We start from the raw sequence: 6,000 nt of genomic DNA on the forward strand, positions 1-6,000 counted from the left end.
CGTCCGGGATCTCATCCGGGACTCCGAACAACATTCGGGTTTCTGCATATACATATCTTCATAACCCTAGCGTCACCGAACCTTAAGTGTGTAGACCCTACAGGTTCGGGAGACAAGGAGACATGACCGAGACGACTCTCCGGTCAATAACCAACAACGGGATCTGGATACCCATGTTGGCTCCCACATGCTCCACGATGATCTCATCGGATGAACCACGATGTCGAGGATTTAATCAATCCCGTACGCTATTCCCTTTGTCTATCGATATGTTACTTGCCCGAGATTCGATCGTCGGTATCCCAATACCTCGTTCAATCTCGTTACCGGCAAGTCACTTTACTCGTACCGTAATGCATGATCCCGTGACCAGACACTTGGTCACTCTGAGCTCATTATGATGATGCATTACCGAGTGGGCCCAGTGATACCTCTCCGTCATACGGAGTGACAAATCCCAGTCTTGATCCATGTCACCCAACAGACACTTTCGGAGATACCCGTAGTCTACCTTTATAGTCACCCAATTACGTTGTGACATTTGGCATACCCAAAGCACTCCTACGGTATCCGGGAGTTACACGATCTCATGGTCTAAGGAAAAGATACTTTGACATTAGAAAACTCTAGCAAACGAACTATACGATCTTGTGCTATGTTTAGGATTGGGTCTTTGTCCATCACATCATTCTCCCAATGATGTGATCTCGTTATCAATGACATCTAGTGTCCATAGTCAGGAAACCATGACTATCTGTTGATCAACGAGCTAGTCAACTAGAGGCTCACTAGGGACAGGTTGGTGTCTGTTATTCACACATGTATTACGATTTCCGGATAACACAATTATAGCATGAATAAAGACAATTATCATGAACGAGGAAATATAATAATAATGCTTTTATTATTGCCTCTAGGGCATATTTCCAACACTGGGTACATAAGTTATCATGTCTACGATGTGTGAGTTACCATGATATTCACACAAAAGCTACCGAGGGGATATTTCATCAACTCCCCCCACCCTTGTAGCCAAAGTTATCAGGACCTGGGTACATAAGTTATCAGGTCTACGATGTGTGAGTTACCATGCTATTCACACAAAAGCTACCGGGGGGATATTTAATCAACTCCCCCCACCCTTGTAGCCAAAGTTATCAGGACCTGGGTACATAAGTTATCAGGTCTACGATGTGTGAGTTACCATGCTATTCACACAAAAGCTACCGAGGGGATATTTCATCAACTCCCCCCCCCCTCTCTTTGTCAAAGTTACCAGGATGGGGTGCATTAGTTATCAGATATGCGATGTGTGAGTTACCATGCTATTCATACAAAAAGTTATCGAAGGTATGTTTACACTAGTTTTTTTTGGGTTAAAAAAGCTACTACGTTATTTGTACATCAGCTATCAGGACTACAATGTTTGAGTTACCATGCTATTGACACAAAAGCTATCGAGAGGATATTTCATCAACCCCCCCTCCCCCTCCCAAAGTTATCAGGATAGGGTGCGTAAATTATCAGGTCTGCAATGTGTGAGTTACCATGCTATTCATACAAAAGTTCGTCAACTCCCCTCTCCCCCTTCGGTCGCCAAAGTTATCAGGACAAGGATATACAAGTTATCGGGTTAGCGATGTGTGAGTGACCATGTTATTCACATAACAGTTACCGGGGTATATTTGATCAACTCCTCACAGAAAAAAGAAAAAAAAGCAACATGGAATGGTCAAATAGTATGGCGTGCATTTTTTCCCAACAAATGATCCAGCTGAGCTGGTTAGTGTGTGTTTCACATTAGCTGCTAGGCATGAATTCAAATCCCATATAAAGAGGGCGTGCCAATAGATCTAGCACCTCAAAAAAATGACAGATCCAATTCAGAGAAAAATCGTGACAGTCAATGGCAGTCTTCAGATTATTCCCACTAAATTTGCAACCAAAGTTAGCGAGTCGTTCACATTTTAAATCTTGAACAAAGAGCCACTACGCAATATTCATACTCTGGGCGCTTTTGAAAGCAACAAAGTCCGGGTGAGTTGGTTACCGTGGTGGGGCAATTGCAGGAGGTTGCGGGTTCGAATCCCATCCTGCCCCTTTCTTTTTCTCGCGCACGTTGGCGACTGCACGATCAGGATCCGACGATGATGGCTTCGTACGTTGCAAACCATCTGCCGACTGGTGGTTAGATTTCTTGTAAAGCCAATATCAAGCGAAAGAGATCCCGAGAACCGGTTGAAGCCGATGCTGAAGTATGTGATGGAAGAAATATTGAACATGGCCGTGGGAAAAAGGCCTTCCAGTTTGTTAGCCCTGATGTCGAATCTAACAAGATTAGCTATCTTACCGAGAGCCGGAGAGATTAGCTATCAGTGATGTCAGGTTGCCGAGCCAGCTCGGGATTTGGCCATGGAAGTGGTTGCTACTCATGCTAAGGTTAGTGAGGGCCGTGAGGTTGGAGAATTTTTTTTTTAGAAAAGGAAGATGTATCCTCGGCCTCTGCATCGAGACGATGCATGCAGCCATATTATTAATTATTCACAAAGATTATACAAGGTGATACATCAATAAGCCTGAAGCCACCATCTTGGCAACACCGTTGCTACTCCTATCCCCTTGATGAAGGTGTGCCGAATGTCCGTGCCTAATACTAAACAGACATCGCACTAAAGCCTAACATCTAAAGCCGGATGTATCCTCCAAGCCACTACCTGGATTGGCTCCCACACCGGCCAGGTACACTCCTAGTGAGCACCGCACGCTGCAAGGGCCGTCACCTCCATCATCCCTCGGTCCATCCTTAGAACAAAAATGTTGCACCGACCTTGCTAGGCCTCTTTGCCATCAACACCACATGACGCCAGACAACTTCCTTCTCCTGCGCGAGTCCATCTCCAGATGCGCCCGCCGAACCTCCGCGGCGCCATGCCACCAGGATCGGCCATCGGTCTCGCGGTAGATGTAACACCGCTCCTCCTCTTGTCCCCTCCAGCCAGCGTGTGCTCCAAAACAATGCCCCCAGGAGGGACAGCGACATCGAAGGTGCCATCATTGTCCGATCCGGTAGACCCAGATCTAGGGTTTCCCCCGGAGCTCACACCGTTGCCGCTGCTGGAGCTACGCGGCGCCCACCACCCATAGCATCTCTCGCCTGACCATCTGAGCCTCCCAAGATGGCGCTTCCATGGAGGTTACGACGTGCAGGGCGCCGCCGCCGCCCAATCCAAACTGAATTTTGAACTTTCGTTCGGGAGGGGTTCAGATGTGGATAGGAGGGACCTCGGCTTCGCCTCCAAGGAAGGTAACGGCGTCGTGGGACGCCGCCGATGCCGGGCCGGACTAGCCGGTTAAAGTTTCCTCCGGTCCCCAACCTATACCACGAAACTTCCGACTGTTCCGGATCTGATAGTGAGACAAACCGAGACCATCAAAGATGCACGTGCCATGTGGCTCAACCCACCAGGAAGTAGGATCAAGAAGGACAACCGTTGTAGATCTCCAGGCGCCGGATCCATGATCCGACAAGGCCAGCGGCGTAGACCACCACCCTGCGCTGGCCGACAACATCCAAGTGCCACATCCATATGGATCCGACCTGAACATGGCGGCGCCTGCAACCACCCGATCTGATGACCACGTAGCCACCACCTCGCCGTGGAGTCGCATCCAAGCCGCAGCTGCCGCCAAGATGCTCGCCTGCCGCGCCGCCAGACCCCGCGCTAGCCCGACGCCTCTTCGCGATCTGGTTGTCCCGCGCCGCCCAAGACGCTCCAAAGGGGAGAGGTGCCCCGCCGCCGCCCAGCCGGCCAAGCTTTGCCCGGCGGCGATGCGGACGGCGGCGAGGACAGGTGGAGGCGGAGGAGGGACGAGGGAGACGGCGGCTAGGGTTCACCCTGGGTCGCCCGCGAGGGTGACACGAGGGGGACGAGGGGACATTTGGAATATCACCAGTCAGATTGTTATGACTAACGCTGAGTGATAGGAGACCCAAGGAAGCAGGCATGGAGCCAAAAAGGTAGTTCATCCTCAGGCCCAAGGCACGAAGCGATATACAACCACTGAGGCTACCCGGGATCTTACCTTCTAGGTTGTTGGCTGAAAGACTGAGGGTGCGGAGGCGGGTCAGATTGCCGAGCTGCGGGCAGATGGTGCCGACGAGTCCCAAGCCCTGCAGACGTATGGCAGTGACATGGCCTGGGTGCCGGCAGTTGCTGCAGGTGACACCCGTCCACTCGCAGTAATCAGGCAATGGTGCTGTGCTTGTGCCGTTGCCGACATGATCCCAAGACTAAGAGGACAGTGCCTGTTTAGGGTCACTGGTTATGAAGGATCTGAATGATAGGAGCACACGGAGATCACAATTGGATGTAGACCTGTTCTGTGTAGGCTTTCCTCTCCTTCCATGAGATTGGCTGATTTCCCATTAAAGCCAGTAAGACTACATGATTCCTCAAGCTTGCAATCTCTGAAATTAAAGCAGGAACTCGTGAAAAAGAATCTCGAACACAGATGTAGCTAAGCGTGATTTTGTACTATAAAGATACAGGCTACGAAACTTACAACAACCAAAACTAAGGCAAAACAAAACAGATGAACCTGTGCTAGCTACCTACGAAGGAAAAGAAAGAGCAAAATGGTTAGCACTAGGCCTAGCAGGAAGGGACACCTTCCGCAATTTTCGGTACATTTTGGGACTGTTTGCATTTTCTACGGTTTTTGCCGCCGACAATCCTAAAACATTGCAGTTGCTCAAAATTATTTCGAACTTAACTTTGCCAAAAAAATATATCAAAAAATGATAATTGGGTGAAATTTTTGATTTTTTAAAATACTACTTATGGCTTTTTTTCTTTATTTTTAGATTTCTCCCCTTCTAATTTTGTTTTATTCATTTTCCTTCTGTACTCTCTTCTTTTATTTTTGTTTATATCGTTTTTATCCTTTCAGTTTTTCTGGCAATCTTTCAATTTTTCATTTCTTTTGCCTAACTTTTATTTAAAAAATGATTCAAAATTCAAAAAAATGATCAAAATATTTCATATAATTTTCATCTAGAATTCATTCAAACATAGTGATATTTCATTAAACCTTACGACAAATGATTCATCTTACATTCAAACATAATGAAATTTAATTAAACATAAGAGGACCTAATCTACTCATCGGCAGAGTCGGCAAGGTCCACGACCTCGCGCACACCACCGTCACCGCCGTCGTCGTCGTCGTCGCCGCTCTTGACGGCGGCGTCCCAGTCGACGCCATCGTCCTCCACCATAGGCGCCTGCACCGCCACCATAGCCTCCGCCGCATCCAACGCCGCCTGGACATTAGCGGCCTCTGCCGCCGCCACCATAGCCGCTGCCGCGTCCAGTGCTGCCTGCAGATAGCGGTCTCTCTGGCTACCGCCCCTGCGGCGGCCGCCGCTGCCTGTGACGCCCTTAGGCGAGGAGGTAGCCGGGGCTGTGGTCGGGGTTGCCGTCCTCATGCTGCGTGACTTGCTCTGGCGGGATCTCGACGACGGGAGGGGCGGAGGGTCCGGTGAGCGCGGGTGCCGGACGGCGGGGGGAACTTGGGGACGGCATGGCTGCCGGAGGGAGACGAAGGGAGCGGTGCGGGGCAGACGACGAGACGCTCGTCGCCCGTCGGAACTCGCCGACGACCGTCCAGTAGTCCTTGCCGTCCCAAAAGTTGTGTCAATCGTCGTTGTTCCAACAGCCACCGCGGTGGCGGCAGAGCTCATCCGGTGTCGTGTCGGGCCCCTCGTCGGGTAGCCATCGGCGGTAATGTGGAACACGTGCGGCAGCCGGCAGCCTGGTGACACCACTAGCCCGAGGCGGATGAGCTCGGCGGTCTCTGGTGTGCTGAGGCTCGACGGCAACGAGACGCCCTCGGAGGGCCGCAACATTCGCCGCTGAGAGAGGGAAGATCGTCGGTGGAGTGAGGAGGGCGTCGGGGGGATCGCGTCAGTGGAGTGAAGTGGGTGGCGTGGGGGAGGCC

General features: G+C 50.6%; 1 pseudogene; it reads right to left on the bottom strand.

Annotated features, from left to right (window-relative positions):
- LOC123084532 (probable LRR receptor-like serine/threonine-protein kinase At3g47570) overlaps positions 1-5,356 on the bottom strand; it is a 58,420-nt pseudogene extending 53,064 nt beyond the window's left edge.
- Between the last annotated feature and the right edge of the window lie 644 nt (positions 5,357-6,000).

Source organism: Triticum aestivum, chromosome 4A (assembly GCF_018294505.1).
Source record: "Triticum aestivum cultivar Chinese Spring chromosome 4A, IWGSC CS RefSeq v2.1, whole genome shotgun sequence".
NCBI lineage: Eukaryota > Viridiplantae > Streptophyta > Magnoliopsida > Poales > Poaceae > Triticum > Triticum aestivum.